Source organism: Enhydra lutris, unplaced genomic scaffold (genome assembly GCF_002288905.1).
Source record: "Enhydra lutris kenyoni isolate GAN:26980312 unplaced genomic scaffold, ASM228890v2 scaffoldscaffold66, whole genome shotgun sequence".
Lineage (NCBI taxonomy): Eukaryota > Metazoa > Chordata > Mammalia > Carnivora > Mustelidae > Enhydra > Enhydra lutris.
The window spans coordinates 13,993,975-14,009,395 of NW_019154150.1; the positions used below are offsets into that span (position 1 = coordinate 13,993,975).

The 15,421-nt window shown below is 39.5% G+C and overlaps 1 protein-coding gene across 3 annotated transcripts in view; it reads left to right on the plus strand.

Annotated features, from left to right (window-relative positions):
- Window positions 1-6,651: 6,651 nt before the first annotated feature.
- LOC111159001 (catenin beta 1) overlaps window positions 6,652-15,421 on the plus strand; it is a 41,327-nt gene continuing 32,557 nt past the window's right edge. For all 3 annotated transcript variants that reach the window (XM_022521360.1, XM_022521361.1, XM_022521362.1), the window contains exon 1: window positions 6,652-6,866. The gene's annotated coding sequence lies outside the window, so the exon portion shown is untranslated. The remainder of the gene's footprint in view (window positions 6,867-15,421) is intronic.

Below are 15,421 nucleotides of genomic sequence, written 5' to 3' on the forward strand. Positions count from 1 at the left end.
CGTGTGTTAGACATTTCCTACCTTGATTTCTTACAGCTTAGATTTGAATACAATTTATGGTAGGAGGAAAAATATTTTGAATGGATGATTGGTTGGAGTCAAAGAAATTAAAGCTTCTTTTTCTTTTCCCTAATTGATTTCAAAATCACTATTTTATAGAACGTTATGATTTCGGAGGGTTACATTTGGGTGGAGTGACACAGTCAGCTGACATCAAAATTACTGGAAAATCCTGGAGGAGATGTATATATTACAAACTTGTCAACTTTTCTCCTTTTTACCAAGGAATTGCCCATTTCTTTCTTCTCATTTTAAAAGAAAACCAATAGTCTTTGTTTCTTTTTCTCCCCCCCCAACTCAAATTCTCTAACTATAAATTCAAAATATGAGCAGATGTGAAGATGGCTTGTGAAGAAGCTTTGGTATAAACAAAAGAAAGATGGAATAAAATGCATGTCCGTCACCGCATGAGAAATGGCAGGACAAATGTACGGCACTTCTGCGTCAGAATGATAGTGACAAGTACTGCTTTTCCACCCAAAGGAACATGGGAAATAAAAATCTATTTTAAAGAAAACTTGCGCACATGCAATCTCCTTTCTGAGGATAGCTGGAACAGTGTTCTGTTAGAATAATCTTATATTATCTCCTGGAACTAAAATTTCTGCAAAGTCAAATCAAAATGCCATAGCACTCTACCCATTATTTAAGAAACTAATATCATTTATTGTAAGCTTTAGAATTGAAGCTGAAGATCATCCGATAAAATAGATTTTAATAACTAATAGCCTCGAATACTTAGACCCTGCTAAAATGTATACTTTTTGGCTTTTAACAAACAATGAACTGAGGCTGCAACGACAACAAAAATATCATTTCTTTCATGGCTTTATTGGAAGAAAAGTCAGAAATGACTAGATCCTTATTCAAGAGCATTTTTTTAGTCAGGTAGTTAGATAAAATTTAATCTGTATGTTTCTCCACTTTCCTAGGCCCAAAGTTCTTTTTTGCTGAGTGGTGCAAAACAGAAAATGGGCGTTTGCTTCTGGCACTGTGACCTTCTCCAGGCCCCTGTCCGAGCTGCCCCAACACAGTGTATTTTTGGCACATACTTGCAATATGACCAGCAACCATTCTCCATAAATGCTCAACTTGACAGCAAGTGAGAGTAAAAACAAAAAACAAAAAACAAAAACTCTCTTTTACATCAATGAAGAATGCCACACTACAAACACATTTCTCTCTTATAAGATAAATGATATTAATTCAGATGGGCAACTGCTCAACGCTGTTATTTTTTCTTCCAGCTATACTCATGAATTCACCTAATTTTTGTTTTAAAACCAAGTGATATCTTAAATATTATGAACTACCTCTAATTTTTTCAAAAGAAATCTATAGCTGGTCCATCCATTTTCCAACTAAGACATAGCATTAAACCTCCACATGCTTAAAAACGCCATCTCCTCCACCTCTGTACATACACATGTACACACCCGATCCAACTCCACACTTACCACTGATGACTAAACCATTTGAGATGGCTTGATGGGGGCCGGGGGTAAAGTGGCTGGGGAGGATTTTATTTATTTATTTTTTCACAACAGGCATGCATTATATTTACCAAACAAGACATTTTGCTCTGTATTTTGTTTTAGTGTGTGGGGGGGAATCATAATTGTATTTAGACTTTATATGGCATGGGTTACTCAGTTCACAGCAGAGGCACCTGCAGCAAATTAATTTGTTGTAGCACATTAATTATCTCATAGCTTCTATTTAGGCTGCAGCTGTTGCTATTATGTTAATAATATTTTTTATCACCACTGTATACAACAGGTTATGGAAATAATAGAAATATCTCTTTTTTTGGTTTCCCCCCTGTCGTTTCCATTTTTCTATGTCAGAAGGGAAGACTGAAAGAAATTTAGGCAAATTAAGCCCCAAAACGCACTATAATTTTCTATTTCTGAACCGATTTGTAAGAGAATGGGTAGCTGAAATTAGCAAAGAATCACCCCACACAAAGATGGCGCGTGCAGAATTTGTGAAAGCGAAAAAGAAGACGAAGGAGAAGCAAAAGAGGGACGGAACACTGCAGTGCTGGGGTGGTGAGTGTTTGGATGGGGGCGGGGAAAATGCTGCAGTTTTCATGAAATAATAAGGTGGGGGAAAAGAGGCATACAAAGAGTAGGTTTTTCATTGTTTGTAAAATATAAACACAGATGAATTCTGTCTTTGGTTTGTTCATGCTTTTCACTCTGCACAGCAGGGATGTTCTTAAGAAGTTGCCCTCTGCGAAATTTCACTAAATGGGAACCGTGGACCCTGCATGATGGGATTATAATCACACCAGCCACTCCTTTTACATAATTTTTTGTTTAAGATCCAGTAAGACTCCCTGTTTTTAATATATATAGAGCAATAGACATGTATATGTCGATAAACTGAGAGTTTGCGTCCCCATAGCCCAGTGCAGGCTAAAACAAAAAACTGGTGATATCACATCTACAAATCTCAATGGATTCAAAAACAATATGAAAATTTTTAGCTGACAAGAACATGCCTGCTGCCTGCAGTCCCTGCAATAGCTCACCATGTTGCCTACTAACCGAAAGATCAAAAATTATCGATTTCATGGCGCTGCGTGCTCTGGAAAGAAAAGCTACTTTAAAATTTGCATTGTTTGAGAAATGAGTTAAAAGAAAAGAATCATTTTTTTCTGAACACTTTGGGATGTGAAAATGGCTTGTTTTAATCTTATCCATGATTTACTATAATTCTATTATTTTTAGCAGCTGGAGTCCAGAAATGATTTTTTTCGATGAATTTAGGATTTTGCCGCAGTATACATCTGCAGTCCCAGAATCCTCCGGTAAGTTAATCCTTCTTGCGATGGGAAACGCCTTTAACCTTCTTGTGAATGAGATATCTGCAACCATTTTGAAATTTTTAATAAAGGGGTGTGTGTGTGTGTGTGTGTGTGTGTGTGTGTGTGTGTGTTGGGGGTGGGGGGAGTATGTCTCCAAAGCGTGATTTCTTTGCAATGCAGTGGTATCTGTCTTAATTCTTAGAAACATTGAGAAACATATACCTTTGTGTTCTTTGAATATCATGGATGATGTCTCCATTGCTTTTCCTTCACACTTTGTATGGTAGCCATTAACTGTGCTTCCTAGTATGGCAAGGACTGTTGTGTCAAACCAAGGAAGGCCTTGAGAACATGTAACTCCAAGCAGGAAGCCTGTTCCTGGCATAACTGAAGCCGCCATGATCATAGCTACCACTGCCGCTGCCACGGCCACCACCATGGCCATCGCCTCCCACCACCTTCACCACCCCTCCCTCACTCTGCAGTGCACACCAGATGTAAGCTTTCCACAGTGGCTCTCCGCCCGAATTTGCCCAGTGGGTTCCTAGATTACTTCTGTGAGCGAGAATAGCCAACCATGTAGTCTGACAAGAGGTATTTACAACTACTTAGCCTGTTCAGCTGGAAAGAAATCAAAAGATAACACTGAACCCTGAGATGAGGTATTGCAAATCAAAAGTCCCAATCCATAAATAGCCACTTGATGAGCTGCTAAATGAAAAGCTGATCTGATTTTTTGTCCAATGTTTTCACGTTGTCAGAAAGAAATATTTTTAACAGACCTTCTTAGAGAAATTGGGACTTAATGTTTGTAAGTGCATGGAATATTGTGTAGTCTTACCTTTCTGCTTGGAGAGGTTTCTTCCCAAGGAGGTTTGGATATAGAGTCTAGACGAGACCACACCCTCGCTTCACGGCTCTTATTTTTACTGTCTCTGTTTACTTTTAAGTTAGATTGATTAACAGCTACAATTATACATTAATATAAGGGACCTAGTCAAAAGAAGCCAGGAAGCTCATTGTCTTAGTGCTCAATAAACGTTTAATTAATGGATTTGATAGTTAACTATCCAAAAAGTGAATGGGCCTTCTTTACAGTGCTGACTTGATTAATGTTTCTTTTGGAAGTAAACAAACAATCTGGGCATTTATTTCTTTGCCTAATGGTGATTCAAAAGCATGTTTTTTGTGAAGGGGAGCTTTACATTCAAGTTCCATGTAGTCATTCCTTGATATGCCAATGGTTTAATATCATGACAAGTAATACTTCCTCTGTTAAACCAGCTGGAGACACTTTGGATTTCTAGGCACAGAGCCTGAAATTTAAAACCATTTGTCCTTTGCAGTTTTTTTGTTTGTTTGTTGAATGCAGTCTTTTGCATTAAAATGGATTAATTTATGTCAAACCCAAATGGCCGGCTCTAAAAGAAAAAGGTGTAAAAAGATAACCAAGTGTTTTTTTATGAAACATATTGCCCAAGGTCAATTTTGAAAAATCATTTTTATAAAATCACTTATTTCAGCAGCTCATCAGGTATTTTGATGCTTGCATTTCTCCTTGGTTTAATGATAGCGTTTGTCTTCATCTCACAGAAGTTATTCATGTCATATTTTTGGTGAGACAATTGGAACAATTTCTGTTTGAGAAAAGTAAGTAAAAAATTCTGAGCAATATGTTAAATTCAACAAAAAATTTTTTAAATGGTAGTCACCCAGTAATTCTTCAATACACTTCAATTTGATGGGAAAAACAGCTTACTGCATTGTTGCAAATTTTACATTTCCTTTAATAACACTGTGTTTGCTTAAAGCATTAGCAGGGATTTAAAAATCTTAATTTCAAATTTATATTAAGATATCTAAATGATAGAAAGCACTTCAGTTATTTCGGCATCTGAATAAAGAAATACAAACAGAAGGGTTTTTATCCTTTAGATGTACAAAAGGTGCAAATATGTCTTGACCAGTTTTAACAGTGTCTTACTGAGGAAAGAAACAAAAACAAAAACACCACTAAAACAATATAGAAAAAGGAGACATCCGTAAAAAATTCCTCAAATATTGATTAATCAGTCATCTGATTTTAAATGTGACTCTAATCAATCAACTGTGTATTCTTTAATACTATATATAAGGGTTAAAATGGGGGGGGTCAGTGCCTGGAAATGCTATTTACACTTTTGAGTTTATATGGGAAACACTGCTTTGATGAAATAACTTTTTCTGTTTGAATTCTGACTAGCAGAGTTAATCACCACCATTGGCTTATTTAATTCTACAGAATCACTAGCAAAGGAACAAATGAGAAAGTAATTCTAGACAATGGATCTTACCGAACATCATCTTACGTGTGTGTACTTTTTCCACTGGTTTAGCAGTTAAACGTTACCACTGTATGTAGTTTTAAGAAAAGGGGAAAAAACACAATTATTTAAAGAATATCTTGGCCCTGAAGCATTAGCTTGCCTAAAACTACATATTCTACTCCATGAGTGAAGAGTGATTAAGTAGGTTTCCTGCTTGTACCTATGTATAAAGATCTATTGTGTGCATGCATTAATTATAGGCATAAAAGCCTCCAGACAACTTTCACTGTTGCTTTTGCACTCTCCATTGTTTTGGAGGAAAAATAAGCATAAAACAATGGACCAAAGAAACTGAATCAATCATAATTGTTTCTTCTTTGACAAATAAATGTCAATCTTGCAGGATGACAATCACAACATTTCCAAGGGAAATGAAGACCCAGCTCCAGCTATTAAGACGAATTAAAAAAATGTTTTTGAGGAATCGGAAATCAGTTTTAAAAAATCACAAACTAATTGATAACTCCTTCCATAAACAACATAATGGATTTCTCAAAAAAGTATTACCTTACAAATGTATTTCCTCCTAAGAAACATCCCCACAAATAAATCTATTGATAGTTAGCAGCACTGTGAAACCAGATAAAAATGGAATCTGTAAGACTTAACGTAATTGACAGGGCTCTAGAGCTAATTCATTTCCATCAGTCATTTGTTCACAGAGCGTACTCGTAAGGACTTGTTGAATTGAGGACTAGGCGCCCCTTCCAAGGAGAGTTCACAGCCTTCGGGAGGGGGGAATCGCAGGCGGTCCGGCCCAGCGGTTCACTTCCAGATTGAGGCTGAGCAACCGGTCGGGATGTGGGATCCACGACCCGGACAGCATGGGGCTTTGGCGCGATGTGCCGCGAGCCAGTCCTGCGGGGAGTGTGAGGCCCAGACCGCAAACACCGCGGAAGCCCTAGCCCGCCGGAGTTCCCCGACCCTACAGCCGGGCGGCGGCGCCCACCAGCGCCCAGGGCGGGCGGGCCCCGACCTCATCGTCCGCGCCACCGCCTCCCACCACCCCTGGAGACCGAAGCCGAGAGGCCGCCGCCCGCAGGCAGCGGGAAGCGCGCGGCAATCCCACGTCCGCTCTTACAGTCGGGGCCCGCGCGGGGCGGGGGCGCCGGGCTCCGGACAGTGGTTCCCGGTGCCGCCCTCCCTTCACCCCTTAGCCTGCGGGGTCCGGGCCTCTCCGCCTCGAACCACTGCGCCCTCACGGGTCGCCACCCAGAGCCGCGCCGCAGGACAGCCTCCAGTCTCTTGCCCCGGGAGCTGCCGGGGAGCGCGCGGGCGCCCCGCCCCGGCCCGGGGCGGTGGGACGGTTGCGGGCGCTGGGCGGTGCGGGGACTACTTTCCGCCGCTCGTCCGCGCCCCGCCCCTTGTCCTCGCGCGGCGGAACGCTCCGCGCTGCGCCGGTGGCGGCAGGATACAGCGGCCACTGCGCGCCTTATAAGAGCTCCTTGTGCGGCGCCATTTTAAGCCTCTCGGTCTGTGGCAACTGCGCTATCCCGGTCCTAGGAGCAGAGAGCGAGGGGAGGCGGAGACGGTGGAAGGTCCGAGGAGCAGCTCCAGTCCCCGCCGAGCCGCCACCGCAGGCCGAGGACGGTCGGACTCCAGCGGCGGGAGGAGCCTGTTCCCCTGAGGTGCTTGGGCGCTCCTTTCCTTATCGGGGCTGCTCCCGCTCCTTCTTCGGAGCCAAACTTCGTTGCGGGCGCGCGGTCCCGGCGGCGACTGGGAACCGGGCCCGGCGCGGCGCGGAGGCCCGGGGTGGGGAGCGGGGGAAGGGTGCGGGCTGGGGGCGCCGAGGAGGCGGTGGGGGCGGGCCTCGCCCAGGGGGCGGAGGGCGGCGGCCGAGGCCGGGTTCCGGTCGCGGTGCTCCTCGGGGCCCCGGGGGCGCCGCTGGCGGGGAGGGGGCGACGCGAGGGCGAGTCCAGGAGCTTGATGGCCGGCGGGGGCAGGCATGGGGGGAGGCTGTGGTTTCCGTTCGGGGCTCCGGCCGGGGACGAGTTTGGGGGAGGGACCCTGCGCCTCGGGATGCTCCGGACCGGGGTGGGGGGCGGGGTGGGGACGGGGTAGGGGGCTCCGCCTTCCCAGCACCAGCCGGGAGTTGGGGTACGGACTCTGGGCCTGGGACGCCACCCAGGTCCCATCTGCTGGATCGATAGGGCCAGTAGACTTTCTGTTCGGATTCCCTCTTTCGTTCTAAGGACGAATTAAGAGAATTCTTAAGAGATTTGCTTGCTTTTTTTTTTTTTTTTTTTTTTTAAATGCCCCGCTTATGTGAGTTTGGCACTGGCGCTTGTTTAGATCCAAGCAACTTTAAACCTTAGAGGAACCAAACTACTGGTGCAGGCGGTGGGATGCGTCAGTAGGGTTTGCACATATAAATCCATGTCCTACACCTATATTTTCTTGTATCGTGTGGGTGAGTGAAAGCGGCATGCAACGTACTGGGAGTCTTGATTTATGGCGGTGGGTGTGAGACCCTGGTAAAAAACAGGGGCGGGGGGGCCAGGGCGACTGGCTTACGATTTCTTATCAAGTGAGCCGCGGGATTCAGCTCCTGAGTGCTTCGAGAATCTTGTTGGTAGAAATGATTTATTCAGATACTTTTATGGCAACTAAACATGATTTTTAGAGCACGTTTTCCTTTCAGCAGAGTGAATTTTTCACTCGATACGAAATTTACCAAATAAAATTCAGGTGTTGCAACTTTTTTCAGTGTTTTGTCTCGGGAGAGGATTTTGAACAGAGACTTTGGAAGTTCTCAAAGCCTGCTTCAGAATCCGCGAAACTTAAAAGCTTTAGCAGTTGGGTGTAGTTGTTTCCTTCATTTTCTGTTCCCTTTTGGAGGGAGCATTGTCTCCATACTTTCTATCTTCCAGACATCTGTGGTCTCCCCTCCCCCCTGAGTTTGTGAGTGGTGAATGAAGAGAGACTGGCCTGCTGGTATGCAGAGGTCGGCAAAAGGAAATCGAGGAGTGGTTTTAGTGAAATGAGAGCTTTGTATCATGAATAGTGGTGGTTTAGACTAGACATCAACTTGAAGAGACGGCTATCCTTTGATAAAGTCTAGGCTAATGTTTTTCAGATCGCAGAAGTTACAAAACATTTTATGTGGAATTTAGGAAGCCATTTCATATTGTATTTGGTGAACATTGAGTACCTTTAGTTATGTTCGTGTTAACTCGTCTTCATCCTACAAAACAGTAGACATAGCTTGAACTGTCTTTACATAACGCTTACCGTTAACTATCTGCTTAAATTAGTGACATAAACTTCTACTTTGGAGGCTGTTTTGGGTCAAAACTAAAGCTATTGTAGTATTTATTTTAATTTTCAAATTTAAGCCCACACATTCCCTAGATTTAAAAAGAGTACCATTAAGGCTTACTGGAGAATATCGTTTTTCAGAATTTGCTTAATTTGCACCCAATATTCATTACGTTGACCCAGTCTTTGTTCTGAAGGCCATGTACAAGGACAAGGCCCTAAAGTGATTGCAACAGTAACTTGAAAAACTTGCAGAAGACTATTCTATAGGATTAAGGGAATCCTGAGATTATCCAAGCCTGAAGTCCTTGAGGGGGAAATAAAATGCACTAGGAAGTTTAGTATAGCATGCAATTTAGAATCCTTGTGGAGTCCTAAGCTTGAGACTCTCCCAGAGACTGCAACAGTCATTTCAAATAGCTTTCAGGGAAAGCTAAGTTTTTAAAATAGGGTGGTTAATAAAAAATAAAACATTTACCAGTGTTCAAGTGTCAAGTATTCAAGTTTTCTTTCTTTTGAATTAATTGTTGTTAGTTATCCTTTGCTAAGATTATTATGTAGAATAAATGTATATTCCAATATTAAAACTCATCAAATTGAATTGAGTTTCCTATTAGTCATGACGAATAAAAATTGATCATATACATAAAGTTTTTGTGCTTGTTTTCATAGATCCTTCCCTTCCCAAATAGGAAGGGAAGACATGAAGTAGGCAAATTTCTCAAAGGGTATTTTAGAACGTAGCACTTATAAAACTATGTGCAGATACCTTTTTTATTGTTGGGAGGGTGGGAAGAGTAGCATAAATATTATTGAAACTAGGAAGGTGGATAATTCAAAAGTTTGAATATCTTTTTTGTAGTTGTAAGTAGCAGTGAAATTATAGCCCCCCCCCAAAATGGACTATCTTAAGTATATTTGGCCAAATGAAACTTTTTTTGTTATTGAAATGAAAGACTACATCTGTTGAGTTATAACATCATTTTGTTTCTCTTTCATGGTTTAGTAGTTGTTGATATAATCAATAATTGCAGATGAGTAGGTGGTAAATTTTAAGTTTGTACTTTGAACTTGGTTGGAATTATACTTGATTGCTAACCCAGGGTGGAAGGGGGGGGTGAATGCTTTTTGTATAGCACAAACTTCTAATAAAAAATATTACAACTCTTGTGTAGTGCTTTGTATTGACTTGTGACATTGTTTTTGAAAACATTAGTTGTTTTAATGGTTTTTTTGGCAGTTCTCTTCTTGTTGGGTGTATGATAGCTTTTGTTGAAGTAGCTTGACTAAAAACATTTTTATACCATAAAAGTAAATAGTAAACATAGCCTAGGAATTGCTTCTGATTATACCAGAGTGTTTAACTATTGTCTCCTCCCTTGTACCCTCATATAGAGGATACTGATATGCAGAATGAATTATCATTCTTTAACAGACAATTGTTTATGTAATATGTTTTAATTGTGTGATGGGTAACTAGGCTAATAAGCTAAAATAAGCATTTCCTTATCAGGTTCCATGAAGAGAAAATAATGTGGTTTGTATTGCTTGAAAGTGAGTAGGAATTAATTTGTATAGCTTTTATCGTTTAAACTCAGGAGAAAGTTCTTTATTTCCTCTGTTTACCTAAGAATGCTGCTTGTGTTTTTGTTTCATGCAAGACAGAGCTTGACTCAGTTTGAAACCTAGATCCATCTGTTGAGGCCTGAACCCTGCTATCCTTAAAAGTATGTATAAAATCTACTTTCCCTGAAGAAAGATGCTCTTAACAGAGAAAGTCAGTCACCTTGGAATCTTTTTTTTAGCGTTTAACTGCCTTTCTAAATTTGTTAATTGTGGGCATCTCTTCTAAGAGACATTCCCTATCCTCCAGAGTCTCCCTCAAACCTTATCCAGCAGCAGAATGAGGAGTGTTAGGGCATATTTTCATTGCTTGCTTTGGCCATGTTGAGTGCCCTCCAGTGGATATAATGTAATGCTTGTGATGTCCACCCCCCCCCCCAGCAAGTTTATGTGGAATATTTGAATAGTTCTGTTCTGAAAGCATCAATCAAGAAACTGTTTGAATTCTAGAATAATTTATTCATCTCAATACCGGTCATTAAAAGATTGTCTTGAGAAAATGTCATCTCAACCAATATTTGTAGCAGAAAGATCAAAGTTAAATTAGGGATTACGTTTAATGTAAGCCCCTTTAAGTAGGTTAAATATATCATGATGATAAAACCAAAAACTCACGGTAATAATTTGGGGGTGAGAGAGCATGTATTTAACTGTCCTAATGAATTACAGAAACTTAAATTCTCAGGAAAAAGTCAATCAGATTGTCAGTGTGACTAAAATAAGTGACACAGTAAAACACGAGTTAAGTGCTCAACTGAGTTATATTATCAAGGAATAGGTCTGTGTTAGGAACTAGGTAGAAACAAAACTAGCTCAGTCACTGTGTGTGAACTCTATACTGTCCTGGTTACTATAGACTCTTGTCATATAAGGCTGTGGGTGGTAATGCACTATGCCAATATTTTGCCCTTTAAAATTTTCAATAAACTTTCTCCCTGCTCCTGTATTAAAGTACTTACATTTCTACTAGTAATTTTTTTTTTTTTTTTTTTAATGAATATACTTGTTTCAGTCTGGATTCTGATTAGTAACAAGAGTGAAGTGTATTCTCAACTTTTGGAAGTCGAATGTTAATTTTGTGGAAAATTAATCAATTTAGACAAACTTGAAAGTGTTGCCTGTTTTACATAATGGGTGATTGAAGTGAAATAGAAAAGTGGACAGTAGGGAAGAAAAATGACGGTATCACTTACTGCACTATTTTGCTCTTGGAATTCATTGTAGTTTTTTGAAAATACTGATAATAATTATTGACTAAGAAATATTGTTAGGAGTTGGTTTTGTTTTGTTTTGTTTTTTAAACACAGCAAGAATGCCTTGTTTTACACAAATGGTTTTCCGGAATGATTGCGTTTTTTTGTAATGGATCATTTTTGGAATTAGTAATGTTAAAGTTGATTCTTGGTATTTGCATCATTTATTTTCTCTTAAGGTCAAATAGCTGCTGTTCGAGTTTTCCAAGATTTTTTATGAGAAATGAGAGTGGATTTGAAAGTTCTTTTAAAGAGTATGTGCATACAGCTTACTGGAGAAATTCTATTAAGGACTTAATTTATCTCTGAAATTGGCTGCTTGTCTTCATTACTATAACATACAACCTTTTGACATTCAAGATAAGTGACTAAAGTAAGATTGCTTTCATAAGCCATATAGGATTGGTCTTCTGTTACAGTGGTGATGGCTACTCAGTGTTTCTAGGACCAGGTGGCATAGGATAACTGGAACTCTGGAATACAACAAATTGGAGAATACAGATCCCTTCTAAGCAGTCTTCAGCAGTTCCAGCTATTGTGTGGGAATATAGTTCATGTTGCCACATCAATTGATTTTTTTTTTCTTGAGAGAAGCAGGGAATCAGATTAATGTGCATCCTTTGATTTGCACATTAGTGAATAAAATCCATGTTTTAAGACCATATTCAGCACAAATTAAATACACCTACTGGCAGGATACTGCTAGTTTGTACATCTGCGGTGGTCCCATTTAGAGTACAGTTCTTTATGATAATATTTCTATTATATGACAGAATGATACGAATCTGTGGGTTCATACAACATAGGAAATAAGATTGTTAAACTGTTAGGGTCATGTTTAGGCCCTTAGAAAATCCCTTCTGTCACTTGATTATACAATGGGAACTTAAAAGCACTTTTGTGTTATTTAAATGTGAAATCTGGGAAACTCACACTTTAGTTTAGGAATTATAGTTTTGGTGAAGGAAGAGGAGAAATAACAACTTGGTTATTTAAAAAGCATTTTTTTTTAAAGATTTTTTTCTAATTTATTTATTTGACAGACAGAGTTCACAAGTAGAGTAGGCAGGCAGAGAGAGAGGAAGGGAAGCAGGCTCCCTGCTGAGCAGAGAGCCCAAAGTGGGGCTCGATCCCAGAACCCTGGGATCATGACCTGAGCTGAAGGCAGAGGCTTTAACCCACTGAGCCACCCAGGTGCCACCTAAAATGCATTTTTGAAAGACATTTCAAAACTTAATCTTTGAAGACACTAAAAATGCTGGACATGTTCTGGCTGCATGTACGTAATCATGTCAGCCTGAATTTTATTGATGTCTTTAGATCATGTCCTGGTTTTTGTCTGAAGTCCACACTTTTTAATGTACTGTTATCAGACCAAATCCAAAACTTAAAAGCAAAGTTTAGATAATGAAAAAATAATTGAATATAAGTTTTACTTAAATTAATGGCATGCTGTTACTTGGTTAGAATATGTTTATGCAGGCAGTTAAGTAGATTTTGGTTAAATCTTTTGTCCTCGGGCAAAGTTTTTCATTTCTAGATTTAGAAAAGTTGGGTGTTTAGTCCTCACGCTACGTGTTTAAGTGACAAGCTATGTGTGGACTAAAAATGCAGTGCATAGGGCAACATTGGTTATAAAATGGAGTATCTTAGAATAGTGCTACAGTTATATGATATGGTATAGAATACAAACAACTGATCTTTGAACTTTTCACAAAAACATTTATCTCAAAGGTGCTTACTCCTTGCCCTGTCCCACTGTTCCCCATTTAACTTTACAAAGCCACTGTAAAGTTTCTCATATAATATTTCAGAAATTTCCTGCCTCTGATTTCTTATGAACTTGTTGAAAAGGCTGCTCCCGCCCCAGCAGTTTAAATAGTGTGAACAGCTGGATGATGCTAGGGTGAAAATGCTTCATAGCACTTCCCATTTTCTCCCGTATTTATTTCTGTCTTTTAATTTCTTCCCTAAGGTTTCCACAGTTTTACTCGTGATTTCATAATTCATGTGTTGCTGTACAGATATTTTCCTTTTAGCTGATTTGTAACAGATAGGTTAAACAATTAGTTAAAAAGTTGGGTGGGGGGAGATATTTTTAACCTGTTTAAGTTCTTTCAAGTTCATCAATTCTCACGGCATACAAACCATATCTGTGATAATAAATCTTAACCTGAAATGCTGGTAGCTGATCTGACTTGGAAGTAAAAGATGTGCAAAGGCTGAAGGGTTAGTTTAATAAGCTTCTTTTATTAAAAGGGTTTTAGGATAGCTGAAATAATTATGATGTATGTATGTATATACATATGTTTTATTGTACATTTTTCATATAAAAGTGTGAGAAGTTAGACTTACTGCAGAATTTCTTGGGAATGCATTTTGAAGATCTTAAATGATTGTAGTAATTTGCTGCATTAAGGGGTGATTGTTGTAAACTTTTTTTTTAGGTTTAATTAAGTGGTTTGGGGGTAAGGATGTAGGGAGTGAGTCTGTCTTTGAAGTTTTCCGTATACTAGATGAGTGCCATATGTGTAAAACAGGAACAAGGGTTTCTTGGAAATATTTTCCAGTCTAACTGTGGAGGTTTCCAAGTGGCGTTCTGTTCTACTGTATAGAAAGTGCTGGCTTAGACAGTTAAATTCTTTTTCTGAACTACTGAAAGATTGCAGCAATGTCACACATTACTTTTATCTACCTAATAGTTCATTTTGATGCAAAAGTAGACATTAAATGTTACAGGAAACCTAGTGTGCATGGACATAGAATAGAACTCTTTGGATAGATTAGTAAGTTTAGTCTATTTTCTGGCATTTTGCTTAATTCTACAGTTTGGTTTTTAAGTCCAGCTATTTTATTATTTTTATTATCTTCTGTTGGAAAAGCCACGTGAGACTATGAAATTAGGTTTATATTGTTATAACTTCTAATTACGAATATTTTTTGTGATCCATTCATGTTGTGAAACTGTTATTCTTTATCTGATAGTTGTCCTTTAGGTCACTATTTCTTGCCTTAATTCAGCTGTCATTTTTCGTGGGTCCTGAATCAGAGTGCCAGTCTATTTCCCATAGAATAAGAAATAAGAGGCTAGAAAGTTTAAGAGATTAAAAGTCTGGAATACCTCAAGATTGGGGGGGGGGTCACTCATGAGGCAGAGAAATGATAGTTTAATTGGTATTGCTCAAAAGTGGAAGCTGGAAAGTACTAATTTTTTTTTTTTTTAAGAATACTTAATAATCATGCTTGAAGAATAGCCTGACTATATGCTAAGGGGCCTCAGGTTTCTCCCTTTGCCGTTATAACCCAGATCATATTACATTTCTCTAGAAAGCTCAGAGACAGGAAGACTATTTAACCTTCTCCATTCTTCAAATGAGTCCCCTCTTGCCCCTCAGAACCTAAGCAGGAACTCCTTCACCACCCTATCAGTCTGCATCTTTAAAATGGAGGAAATAGTATATCCTGGTCAGAGGCCAGTCCTGGCTCATGCCTTTTCAAGAACTTTGTTCTTTTAGTTATACCTGACTTCTTTATATTAGTCTTATCCCTCCAGATTCTAATCCCATTGCTTTTTTGGTTTCTGTCCTACCTTTTATCATCCTCCTGAAATTCACTCACTATGCCTTCTATAACTCATAGTCATCAGCATACCCTTTTATTTTCAATATATTCTGGGTATGTTGCCTTCTCTTTCTTAATCCCACTGTAACCTAGCCTCTTTCTTGATAATGCTACTTCCCTTGCAGCTCTCTCAGTATCTTTTGGCACACCTTTTACTACTAAACAAAGAGGTAGAGAAAGTGTCTCTGTTTCTCATTGTCACATCTTGACCATTAGTTTCCAGAATTTCAAACTTTTTACTCTCATCCCATCAAATTATGCTACCCACTACCACTCTTTTAGTCATCTGCCAACTTTCCTGGGGAGGTATTGAGATGTCTGAGAAAAAAAGAAAAAGTAAGGAGGGTCATCACCCTTCTTCATTGAAACACTTTTTTTTTCTTTAAGATTTTATTTATTTATTTGATAGAGATCATAAGTAGGCAGAG